This window comes from Catharus ustulatus, chromosome 1 (assembly GCF_009819885.2).
Source record: "Catharus ustulatus isolate bCatUst1 chromosome 1, bCatUst1.pri.v2, whole genome shotgun sequence".
Lineage (NCBI taxonomy): Eukaryota > Metazoa > Chordata > Aves > Passeriformes > Turdidae > Catharus > Catharus ustulatus.
In genome coordinates, this window is record NC_046221.1 from 145,642,996 (window position 1) to 145,656,844 (window position 13,849).

Genomic DNA, 13,849 nt, shown 5'->3' on the forward strand with positions numbered 1-13,849 from the left:
ACAGATGGCTGTTCCAAATAATATTTAAACATGGAAACGATAACTGCCTTAAAATTATGTAGCTTGCATTACTTGAAAAAAAAATTATTTAGTAAAAGAGGAATTAATAGAGAATCTGTCTTTGAAGGACACTATATTTAGTATAGATGATAGTAAGACATAGAAACTGGTCTTAAAAACAGTTCAGACCACCAGTAGCTGAAAGAATAAAACAATCAAAGAAATCACAACACACCGGACAATTTATACTCTTTAGAGTCATGTTCAAAAATGTATTGCACTATATATCTTACACAGGTTTCTGCTAAAATTTGTAGTAGCTGAATTTTTCCACAGGAATATAATGAAAGAAAAGGACCATGATTCACTTTAATAAGGGAATTTAGTATTATTTAAACTGTGCACTTTAGCCTCAAAGAAGAAATTTCTGATTTCAACTTGAAGAGCAGTATCACTGTGAAATAATAAATCCATACAAAATGGTCTCTTGAAAGGAATTACAGAGTCATTAAGGTTTTCCTTTTTGCTGTTTTTATACTTGCTTTTTTTTTTTGTTTTATTAAAACCTCTGTGTTTGAGACACAAATGAAAGAAAAAAATTTGCGTACTCACCACTGCTGATAAGCCCTGCTGACACCCACTTCTACATATTCATTTGATGTACATATGACAACACTTATTTTCCTCAGTTTTAGGAGAATAACCTCATCAGTGTTCATATCAGACCAACAAAGCCCATAATATTTAACTGTCAAAAATGCGTAAAGAACCAGTTAAAGAATTTAGCTATGTACACACGCCAGTGAAGTCAGGCATACCTTTGGAACCCAGTTAGCCACGTATGGTGAAGTGTGTAGCAGATATATTTTATTACTGATTGAGATTGAAATTATTTTCATTTGTTTATAGATAAACCCTTTTTCACATTTTCCTTTGAACTTAGAATGACAGAAAAATTTAGGTCAAAAGGGACCTGTAGAGGCCACATAGCCCAACCTACTGTTCAAAGTGGGGTAAAAGTCGGAGTTAGTCTAGGTTGCTGAAGACTTAAATTTTCTTTTTTCATTGTTAGAACAAATTCACTGTGAGTTTTTGTTTGCTAGGAGATTTTTGAGTTCGGTTTACTTTTTAATTTTGGTTTGGTTTTTTTAATGCAAATAAATATACAGCTACATAGGCTGGTCTTTAGCACACTTTAAGAAATCCATAAACTCTGATAATTTTACTGGAAGAGATTATATATATTTTTAATTTTGATTGATGTAGTAAAAAAATGGTGTTTACTGCTGTTTTAATACATTTACTGCTGCTTATTCTGAAATTCTGTCTCAGTCCTCTTCTGAAATCAACTGATAAGTTATGTCCTGCCACTATCAGCATTTCTAGTCTCATCAGAGGGAAGGATATAGAGTGATGAGAAGCCCAGAATTCAAAAGGTCAGGAAATTATTTGCTAAAAAATACTTTAATTGCAATATTGGCATTTATTTAATGTTTTACTTATTTTTAGCTGTAAGATACCTTATATAGATGCATTCTATATAGTGTATCAGTAATTTACCATGAAGCTTATTTGCTTCATGGGAATAATAAAATGTTTTATATTTTGCTTTGATCTCCACACACTTCGTGTCCTTAACAGATACTCTAAATTAATGGGTATTATATAGATGCTTTTGGAAATCTTTGGAAAACAAAACAAAATTAAAACCAAAAAAAAGGAAAATAAAAAAAATAATAACTTCCTCAATACAATAGCCAATTTATGCCATTGATTACAGTCATGACAGATATGAAAGCCAAATGATAATATTACTCACATCACATAACCAGAAAAATGAAAAACATGAACAAAAGAAGCAAAGACCCTGGAAGAGATATATATTCACATATTTATATGCAGCAAGTCCTCAGAGGGTATGTTTACAAAGCTGTTCTTTGTTTTGTCATTGGTATGTTTATGAATAATATAATTAAAACAAGACTAAGGAACTTACGTAAATATGAAAAGATGGAGAATTATGTACAGAATATTTGTAATTCAGGAAATGCATTTTATATTTGATTAGGAAGGAATATTTTTGTTATATTAATAAAAAAGTACAGTAATTTCACAACTATAAGGTGCACCCTATTGACTAAATTTTTCCTCCGAACCTGGAAGTGCGCCTTATAGTCCGGTGCGCCTTATATGATGTACAAAGTTGCGACATTTGCCACCTCGGAAGTGTGAATCACAATGGGGGGGCGGTGCCATGGGAATGCTGAGTCATGAGGAGGGGGCGGGAGCGGGTGGCCACGGCCGGCAGAAGTTGCAAGGGGAGGGAGGGAGCTGCCGTCGGCCCCGGCGGAACAAGAAGCTGGGCGGCACCACCCCGGGCGCAGGGGCAACGAGAAGCCGGGCGGTGCCGGCCCCGGCCCACAGGAAGTGAGAACCCAGGTCGCCCTGGCCCGGGCGCGGTGGGAACGAGAAGTGCGAGCCCGCAACAGCCCCGAGCAGAGCCTGCGCGGCAGCAGCGTTGGAGCAGTGGTGGTGCAGCCCAGGCAGCCGTGGCAAAGCGGAGGCAGTGAAGCCCCTGCGGCCGCTGAAAAGTGGTGCTGGCCAAGCCCCTGTGGCCGCGGCAAAGCAGCAACAAGCGGTGCAGTCGCGGAGAAGAGGCGAGAAGCGGTGCAGCTGCCGGCCGGGGGGAAGCTGGGACGCAGCGCGGCCACGCAGTGGGAGCCGGGAGCCGTGCCAGCCGGTGCCAGGGGTGGGCGGGAGTGCCGGGGCCTGCTGCACGGGGAGGGCACCTGGGGCTGCATTTAAAGGCTACACGATCTTTGAAAAATGTTTGCAAATTGAGCACCTGCCAGGAATTCCTTGCTTATTCGTTACTTTGCGCGGCTCCTCACTGCAAAAAAAAAGCATGCCTTCTAGTCCGGTGCCCCTTATATGATCCACAAAGTTGCAAAATTTGCGGACTCCTGGGGGGGTGCGCCTTATAGTTTGGTGTGTCTTATGGTCTTGAAATTACTGTAATAAAATGCTTACATCTCCCTAACAGGCATATGAATAATTTTTAATAAGTTAATATCAGTGCATTGGTAAGGATCAACATTTTAAAATAAACTGGCCTAATGTTAAACCAAACCAATAATTTTTAAATTGCATATCACAATAGGTTTAGCTGTATCACTTTATGCACTCAATGATTTTAAAGAATTCTGGGTAGAAACATATATCCATCAGAAAAGAAATGCACAGTTATCCCAAAATATTTAATTTTATGAGCGGTACATAGACACAGCTTAGATCGGTAGTGGATTTTTTAAATGAACACATGTGTTACTAGCATAGTAAACATTACAGCTCCTGATGCAAAACAGATCATTATAAGAGCCGTTGGATGCCATTTAACTTTCAGCAGTGGGCCTTTTATAACCATCATTACTTTGCATTTAGTCAAAAAGGATAAGCTTGTTTCTCTAATTTGGTTTCTACACTTCAATTGATATGAAGAAAATAGGAGGTAATATTTTTGGTTTAGTGGATGCAAAATTAGTCAAAAATTTTAATAAGTAAAAACTCAACATGCAAATATGACTCTGTAAAATACTACAAGTTTTTAGAAAGAACTGTAATTTAATTCATTCTGACTATTGAAATAACCTATATATTTGAGTATTATTCATTAGGTACGAAAGGATATAGACCTTAGAGCTTAAGTCTTATTTGTATGTTAAACTGTACAAGCTATCATAAGCATTAGCCAGAATAGTTTTCATTCCCATTTAAAATGAAACATAGCAAGCACATCAAAACTGCAGGAGAGAGATGGCAGGTAAGCAGCAAAATACCTATAAGATAATGCGTGCGCGCAGATCAGACTGTTACTTATTCAGATCAGTCTAAATGTCCAACTAAATGTTAGGCAACTAAATGTCTAACTGAGTACACTGGTAAAAGTGAAAGTTAAGGTGGAAAAATTATGCAAAATAAGCAGTCATCTCATTAAGCAGATATCATATGCATATTAAACACATTTAAAATTTAAATTTACTCTAGTAGCTGAGGTTTTCTTATCTACAGCAATTTTGCATCTTACATTCCATTTGCATATCTCATTCCATTTATATCAACTTTTTTCAAATTTAAAATACCTAATGGAGTTATTCAGGTGACTCTCTATTGCTGTTTTAGACATGATGAGATATTTGAAACATCAGCATAGAGTTGGTAGGTCTGACATTGTACCAGCACAAGATCCTCGTGCTTCTGGAAAGATGGAAACCAGGCAGGACACGCCTGCATCTTTTGCTAGGCTCTTCAATCAGTCCTTTATAGTCTACCACTTTGACAGAAAAAAAAAAAACATTACAAATGCACTTTTTTCTTTTTCTTTTTTTGTGGGTTTATCTTTTCCTTTTCTTTTTTCCCTTTTTAATTTTGGTAGTGTTCTCTGATCTCACTAAGAGATGCCATAAGTACCTGATATTGCCTTGGGTAGCTGTGGGAATCCATGGGAATTAAAAGACAATTTCTACAGAGGTTTTCTGTTTCAACAATTTAAAAACCCAAATTTTAAATTGTGACATTCTACTTCAGTATTTGATTTTGATGATGCTGTTTAGCTACAGAATGTTATCAAACAGAGAACAGTGATACAAATTTGTAATTGAATACACTTCATATGAATGAATATATTTGATTTTTCCTTTGTGGTGTGTCTAACCAGCTTGCCAGGCACCTAACACCCACAGGGAATGGACACATTTTGTATGTAGTGCAAAGCTCCAGATGTTTCTGAGAGCGTAGGAAAAGGTTATGTGTTATTTTTATTTATTCAACTTTTCTATGTCAGAAAGACCAGGTGCCATCCTGAAATTCTAAAACTCCAGTAGAAAATATGGTGAAATTAAATATATCATTTGGAGACACAATATGTATTCAGTATCTATATATTACTTGCATGCAAAACTACAATGCTATGCAGTTTCAGTAACATGACTCTGGAAATGTCTTTACAATCGTCTCAGAGTATAAGAATGGAAAACTGAAACACCCATTGCCTTGGAACCAGAGAAAAGGACATATGAGAGTTACATGCTTAAATTACTCCATGTAGACCCAAGACTGAGGAGAAGAAAATCATCACCGTCATACTCTTTGACAAAGAATTAATCTTGCTGGTTGTTTGCCATAACTACCCCATGGTACCATCTTTATCCTCCCAAGGAAAATCAAAGTGGCTAAGGATCCAAATGGTCATCAAAAGCAACCACAGAACACCACCAGAGAAAAGAGGTAGATTCTAAGAGGATTCCGTATAATTTTAACTTTATATTTCACATGAGTAGTTACTTTGAGTATGAGTGTTAGAAAAATTGTAGGCAAATTAGTAGCAGTAGCTGTTACATTCACTGCTATATTTTCATTTGTTAAGACTTCTTGGTGAAATAAGACAGATTTTGAGTCCTCAGATGTCTCTAAGTATTCAAGGTGCAAGTGCATAAAATTTCTTTACGTAAAAATAAAGTAACTAAAGGATGCCTTTTTCCAGGTAAGAGACTAGCTTTGAAGGAATGTGTGTCTTATGTGTCTTCTCACTCCATCCTTATTTATTTTTTCAGTAATGGAAAAAGTCAAATGGAGTCTGAAACAAAACATTGTCTTGCGTTCACAGGAATTTCTAAATATTCTTTAACCATTAATTAAAATATAATAAATTCTAAGCAGTAGTGATAATGTTTGAACCTATATGAAAATTTGTAGCAATATTTTTGGCATTGTAAATGATTGAAAATAATATAATTATTTTCTTTCAAACATGTCAGTTACAGTCTGTGTCCCCATGTCTTCTCCTCCTGTAGGTTACTATCCTGTATTCACATGTTAAAGATTCAAAATAAGAAGGCACCTATATTAAACAGTTGAATGTCAGTTTTCATTTTCTAAGTATATTTTAAAAGACTGCTACTCCAAGATTAATTATAACATATTTTAATCTCTCCCACAGTCTTTTTTCAATCACATATGACAAGTTTAAAATGACAAATTATCTCAGATGTGTGGTTTCCAAGACTTTAGAGCTCTGATTGGAAATTTTTGCAGTTTGTTCAATCATTTGTTTTCTGCTTTTACTTTTTACTTTTTCACTTTAAGCTGCATACTGAACTTTAAACTCATCAACCCTCAAGGAAGACCAGCTCCCAGCTTCAGGATCTAAATAGAGCAATCATTTCATAATTGCAAAGTTAAAATTATGGAAAGAAATCTTGATTAGTCATACAAAAGTGCTACTAGATAAACTGTTTACTTAAGACTGTGATGTGATAAATGACTCTATTTCCTTTTTGCCTGCGTGTCTTAGATACTTGTTATTTGACATTGCTTATGCTTTTAAATAGGTAATTTTTAAAAATGTATTTTAATAGCTCTTTGTATTGTTTTGTTTTCTTTTGAGGTTCACAAGATTCTAGTTTTTCTACCATATGAGTTATTTCCAAAGAAAATACAGTTCAAGAATGTTTCAGCTTAGATTGGATTGTATCTGAAGAAATTCACTAAAAAAGTTACTTTAAGTGAATAGCAGTCTCACTTAATAAATTTTTCATTAGGTCACAGAAATTTTAGAGCAGGAAGAGTTTTAGTTTAATCTGAAAGGTGCAAGAAATGTTTGTCCCTATTTGTGTAAAATGATGCAGAAACATAAAACATGTTAACACACAAAGTTATTGTAACTTTGACTGTAAAATTAAAAAGTGTCAAAGCCTAGACAGTCTCGCTTTTAGTTTGATCTCCAAATAACTCTTTATTCTAGTAAAAGAAGATAGATTCTGAAAAAGAATATGCATAATAAGCAAAATGCCAAGTATAAAAGAAAAGTAGGTAAAACAAACTTTTAAATAACTTCATTGAGAATCTTCCCCATAAGTAAAGGAAACTTTCTGAAGACAACAGAAATGGAATTTTATTCCATATTTAGCACTTTACAGGAAACTGAGATATCCAATATTTTCAAATAAGAGATAAAATATTCTAATGGGTTTTTCTCATGTCCACTTTTCTTTTAAAAACACTATTCCTTCCACTATGAAATTTTTGTCCTATGGTACATTAAGGTGATAATCTTCAGATAATATTATTCTTAAAATCCATAGCAAATATACAAATGAAGCTTCATCACCAGTGGATTTTTTCCCATTAAGCTAGCTATAATCCTTCTATCAGTCATTTTATTTGCTGGTATGCCCAGTAGCTTGTTATCGGTTATTTATGCAGACAGTACCAGTCAATACTTAGCAAATAAATTCATCTTGAATTTAGTAAGGTACTGTTGGGGCTTGGTTTTGTTGGACCACATGCTGATGAATCCATTATTAGCTGCTGGAGTCCTGTCTGTGTGGTTTTGTATTCATACACACTTCTATTAATTTTCTAAGTAGCAGATGATTAGATTTAACATCTGACTAGTCTGATGCTACACTGATTCAATTTCAAATTTAGTGAGATCTTTTGCCTGCCAGATACTTGTTTAACATTTTCCCACTAGCTCTAATTATTATTAAAAAAAAAAAGTCCTCAACAGAAGGGTTTGCTTATTTGCATTTTCTAAGATAAAACCATGATTGTCTCACCCAATTTGCTGCTGCATTTTCTGTGGCCAGCACCTACTCAACTAAAATAACAATAGTCTTCAGTATTTTTTCCTAGATGCAATTTTGTTTTCATTGAATACTAATCAAACCTTTGGTTCTGATGACCATATCCCCCTTATTTCTGTGTGTCATGGCATTTTCTTATTTTGCATGTCAAGATATTAAAGAAAATATATTATTTCTTAATAAAGCATGGATTTTAAATGTTGATCGTATCCAATTTGACAACCCATATTTTGGGGTTTAATTTTTTTGGCTGCCATCTTTCATGAGAACACAAAATCTCGCATCTTTCTCTTTCAGTCTGTTCCGTGATATTTTTTTTTTCTTTGTCCCTTCCATAAGAATTCATCAGACGTGTAAGTAAGCATCTGTGCAGATTTTGACTGGGGTAGAGTTAATTCTCTTCACGCTGATTAATAAGGGCTATGTTTTGTATTTGTGCTGAAAACAGTGTGGGAATGCAGGGATGTTCTTGATCTTGCTGGACAGTGCCTTTGCTGTTTCCCTGCTGAGGAGTAAGTTGAGGGTGAATGGGAAGCTGGGAGCAAACACAGCAGAATAGCTGACTCCAAACAATCCAAGGGACATCCCATACTACATGGTGTCTTGCTCATTATATGAAGTTGGGGAAGAAGGAAGATGTTTGGAATGATGGAGTTTGTCTTCCCAAGTCACCATTACTCCTCATAGGACCCTGCTCTCCTGGAGGTGGCTGAATGCCTGCCTGCCTGTGGGAAGTGGTGAATTAATTCCTTGTTTTGCTTTGCTTGTGTGGGTGGTTTTGGCTTTACCTATTAAACTGTCTTTGTCTCAATCTACAAGTTTTATCACTTTTCCATTTCTCTTCCTCTTCCCACTAGTGAGGGAGTGAGAGAGTGGCTGTGTGGTGCTTAGCTGCCTGCTGGGGTTAAACCACTACAACCTCTCTGATCTCTAAACAGTAAAATGAGAGTTTACCAGTAGAAAGTTTCAAAAGCTCTGAAAACTATTTAAGGAGCAATAGCAGTCAGCCATAAATGGTAGTCAGTAGAGAAGCTAGGAAAAGCAACGTAATATGCCGTTAAAAACTAAATTTTGCATTTCACTACATTCACTGCATATTCACAAAATATCTTCTATAACTTTAAATATATTATTTAAATATCAACAATGTTTTTAAGTATATGAAAGATTAACCAAATAAATTACTTTCAAAAGTAAAGTCACTTCAATCGATAACTGCAAACATCTTTGCTTTAGAATACAGCTTTTAAAGTGGTCCAGAACATATTAACCTATGCTTCTCCTCCTTCTCAGAAACTGAATCCATATTCCATACACAAAGGCATACAGATCATTCAGTTTGAAGTACATCTCATGCTATTGGTTTCCTATATCAAATTCTGCTGCCTGGTACTTGAGATGCAGCTCTAATGATTTTAGGATTTTTTTTTTTACTGTCTCCATATCCACTGTAAAGTAGCATGAATGCCACAAAAGAAAGGAGATTTTTTTCACTCCATTAGGGTTTTCCTTTGCAGGTTACCAAATCATCCCAATATATATTTTATATAGATTTTATATAAATATATATGTCATATAAATAAAGACATATCTTTTATATAAATAAAAAAAGTTCTTATATTGAAAATATGAAAAATATATGCAGAACTTACTGTAAAAAGACTATTTGGATACAAAAAATATTCATTTCACAACACTAGATAACAGAATATCAAACAAAGTAGGGGCAGGTCTGAGGTCAAAACAGGTTGTTCAGGGCTTTGTGCAGTTAAGTCCTGACAATCTGTAAGGAAGGAGGTGTTGCAGCTTTCTGGGCAGTCAGATCCAGTCCTTAACTGTTCAAGAGACACACTACATCAGATTCAAATTATTCTGTCTGATAACAGCTACTGTGACCTGATCTAAGTGACCACAAATACCACAGGAGAGAGAGCCTTGCCATTCTAACATGCTTAGTCTCATAACACATACCAAGTCAGAAATTGTTGTTCCTCCAGTGATTGTACAGGTACAAAGAATTGGATAACAGGATTCAGGCTTGTTTTAAAAGCCCTGTAAAATCTCTGTAAAGAATTCTTTTTCACAGCCTTTATGATAAATTAAGTCATAGAAGCACAGAAATCTCTGGGTTGTAAGACACTTTCAAGGGTCATCTAGTCCAAGTCCTTTGTGATAAGGGAAGACATATTCAACTAGAGGATGCTGCTCAGAGCCTCATTCAACCTTACCTTGAACATTTCCAGGGACATGATATCTACCACTTCTCTAGGCAATCTGACCCACTGTTTCACCACTCTTACCATAAAATATTTCTTCATTATATCTAATCTGAATATAACTTCTTTTCCTTTAAAACCATTAAGCTTTGTCCTATCACTACAGGTCCTACTGAGACCCTGTTCCAGTCTTTCTTAAAAGTCCCCCTTAAGCACTGAAAGACCACAATAAGGTGTCCCTGAAACCTCTAACTGAGGGGAGGGGAAAAAACCCAAATCTTTGATAGTATTCCCACTGTTTATTTATTACATAAATTTTACAAGAGTATTTCTACACCAAGGAGGTGTACAAAATATATCAAGTACTGTATTAATTGCCAGTTGAGGGAGTAGATTGTCCCATATTATTCTTCACTGGTGTGGCCTCAACTTGAGTACCATGTGCAGTTTTGGGGACCACAGTATAAGAAGGATATTAAGCTATTAGAGAGAGCATCTAAGGGAGGGAAGTAAAGATATTGAAGGACCTTGAGGGAAGCCATATAGGGAGCAGCTGAGGTCACTTGGTTGGTTCAGCCTGGAGAAGAGGAGACTGAGGAGAGACATCACTGCAGTTACACCTTCCTCAGGATGGGAAGAGGAGGGGCAGGCACTGATCCCTGCTCTGGGGTGACCAGAGACAGGACTCAAGGGAACAATGATTCTATGATTCTACTTGCACACAAAAGCATCCTACTTTCCTTAGTTTATAGTATATGTTTGGGGTGGGTTTTCTGAGTTACTTTTCATTTTCCTTATCTAGCTAGAACAATAAAAAGAAAGCAAGTTCTACATTTTTTTTAAAAAAAGACAATATTTCAATATTAGTACACCACAACATTTCTTAGAGCAAAATAACACTGCCTACATCTTATATATGAATTTAAGTTTCTGAAGATTTGAGAATTCTGTATCTAATCTAATGGATGACATCAACAATATTTCCATTATATCTTTCTGATGGCTCTTCCAACCGCCAGAGTAAAACTAACCTCCCACTTACTCTTCCATGCCTTGGCCTTTTCTCACATCCATGTTTTATGCCCCCACCTATGCAACTGTACCTTCTTGAGCTTTGAGCAGAAAAGACTATATCCTAATAGCAAGTTCAAAGAATCACAAGGGTTAAAAATACAGCAAACATTAGTAGCTAATCCAAGTGAAGATCAAATAAACTCCAAAAGAATTCTGATTATTTGGATCACACAATCACTCATGGTGGTGATCAGTCTCTCACCTGTTATATACTCACACTTAATTAAACTGAAAAGTTTACTGGTAAGATGAAGTTCAATTACCTTGTTGAACAAGTTGCTCAACTAACCCAAAGGTTTAAAAGTATTCAGGAATGTACTGGACATTTAAGTAATTTCAGAGTTCAGCAATATATCACTGATAGAATTGCTAAAGCAATTCACAGGATATGAAAATCCCATGATTCAGGAAATCAATCAATTTTTAGGCAGTGAATTAAACTAAGGCTCTGTAATGTGCAAATTTCATCAATATACTGGATTCTGGTGTATAGGTAAGATCTCATCTTTTTCTTCACCCAGGAGTTTTTTTCATCTTATTTTCTCTTGCTGTCCTGCTATTGAGAGAGAGTGATAGAATGGCTGGTGGGCATCTGGCAGCCAGCCAAAGTCTATCCAGCACAACCTCCAATGTTTTTTCTTACACACCAATTCAGAACAAACATCTTTTAAACCTCAGGTGTGTGTTAGAAAAGGATTACACTTATCTACTGAGTAATAGACAATTAAGTTCAATTCTCTTTAGGGTTTATGTTTTTGAATGTGTTTGTGTACGTTCATTTGTACATGTTGAGAAGTTAATAAAGGTGTTGCATTGCAGCTGACAGTATTGCAAGGTTGAACTTCAACATCCTGGTAAAATTCAGCTTATCTCTGACCTTTCAAATTTCTTTCTAAAGAAACTGTTACTTACCCATTGAATCAGGAAGAAAATAAGAAATGTAAAGGCTTCCTTAAGAGTATTCCAATTAAAATATGAATAAGAGTAACTCCTAGAATTTTTTATATGTCTATCCAATTGCTTTAAAATAAACAGAACTTACAGTAATTTCACGAATACAAGCCGCACGGACTATAAGCCGCATCTCTGGGTGTTAGCAAACATTTTGTTCATTTCGTTCTTTGTCCATAAATAAGCCGCACCTGAGTATAAGCCGCTCTGTCGTTCACAGCGAGGACCCGCGTGCAATAAAGTTGCCAAATACTAACAGAACCGCGGCATGGTGGGGGGTTTACTGGTTCAGCTAAGGCTGTGCAGGCTCGGCCCGCTCGGGGCTGCTGACGGGGCCAGGTGGCCCAGTTCTGTGGGGCCGCTCAGCGGGGGCGCTCGGGGCCAGCTGCCACTGCCACTGGGCTCGCTCGCCCTGGCCCGGTGCTGCGTCGCGGTGGCAGGCGGAGATGGAGTACCCCCGCTCCCGCGGCGGGTAGGGATGGAGCACCCCCGCTCCCGCCGCAGCGGCAGAGGGCGGGGACGGAGCCTGCCTGCTCCTGCCACGGCAGGTGGGGGCAGGAGCTCCCCGCTTACCCCACGGGCCGCGGGGATGGCAGCACGGAGCCCCCACCTCCTCCCCAAACCATGGTGATGTCAGAACAGAGCCCCCTGCCTCTCCCCAGCGTGAAGGAGGGAACTCCCCTGCCTCCCTCCCTCCCACTGCGCTGCCGGCACTGAGCTGGCCCCACCAATTTGTAACAATCGCGAAATCCTGGGTTTTACTGGCAGGTGCTCGGCTCGGCACCCTGGCTGGCACTTCTGGGGTTGTAAATGTCAGAAAATTATTCACATATTAGCCACTCCTGAGTACAAGCCGCATTTCCGGTGTGGGAGCAAAATCTTAGTCAAAATGGTGCGGCTTGTATTCGTGAAATTACTGTAATAATCTATGAAACAGCAAACTTGAGCAGAAGTGGTCAACTAGATTCAAGTTTTACTCGTGCTGAAAATAGTATTAAAAATATACTTTGTTCAACAAGTCATTAACGAATTGACATATGATTTATGAACTAATTTATTTTTTGTCAAATTATAATTTTTCCTTGTCAAAATGCAAAACTGCTCATGCAATCTATTATTTTAAAATAATGGTCATAGGTCAAGGCTGAACACTGTTAATTGAGCAGCTGCTTTGAACTAAACAATACAGTACTCATGAGGTTCTGGTATGATCATTATATTCTGTACAAAACATGTTTCTAAAAACTGCCAAAATCCATTATCAGTGCAAAGCTTTTATTATACAACTCTCCACTTTTTTCCATAATCAGAAATGAAACAGATTTTATAAATTATTATCTTGTCTAAAGCAGTCAATTTGTTTTAAGATATAAAACTATCAAGAACTTCAGACAAGTTAGAAGAACCAGATATTGCACTACTGTACAAATAGGTTTTAAAAATCTTTAGGATGTGATTTGCCTGCCTCTTGGAGAGGAAAACTGATAAGAACAAAACATATCAAAACAATAATCTTTAGAGAATTTGAAGGTATCCTAGGTCCTTAAAGTAACTAGAATTAAAAAAAAAAAAACAAAAACAAAAAAAATTAAGCAAGTAGTACATATTTTTAAACTTGAGCAGCTGGAACACTGTAACAATATAGTTTATTTCCCTCATCTTAAAGCTGTCTAAAGATCTACAGTACATTTTAGCACATCTTGGAGCTTTCAAAGCACCAAAGGAGAGGAACTTGCTCCTTCCAATTTTCCCAGAGTTCTAACACTGACTTCACACTGGTTCTAGTCATTTGCACCCTTCTCTCTGAATTTATTTAACCACTCCGATGAAAAACTATTGCTTTAAAAATAAACCTGTGTCAATGCAGTTAGCAAAGGGAAGCATATCCTCAAAGTGGTATGCCTGGTAAGTGCCAGAGCCAATGGAAAAAAGAGAAGCCAAAGTCAGAGGAACACGGGAGACGGG

The 13,849-nt window shown here is 36.9% G+C and overlaps 1 protein-coding gene across 4 annotated transcripts in view; it reads right to left on the reverse strand.

Moving 5' to 3' along the window:
• Positions 1 to 13,849, reverse strand: part of LOC116996220 (CUB and sushi domain-containing protein 3) — a 617,877-nt gene that overhangs the window by 506,148 nt on the left and 97,880 nt on the right. The gene's annotated exons all lie outside the window — the stretch shown is intronic.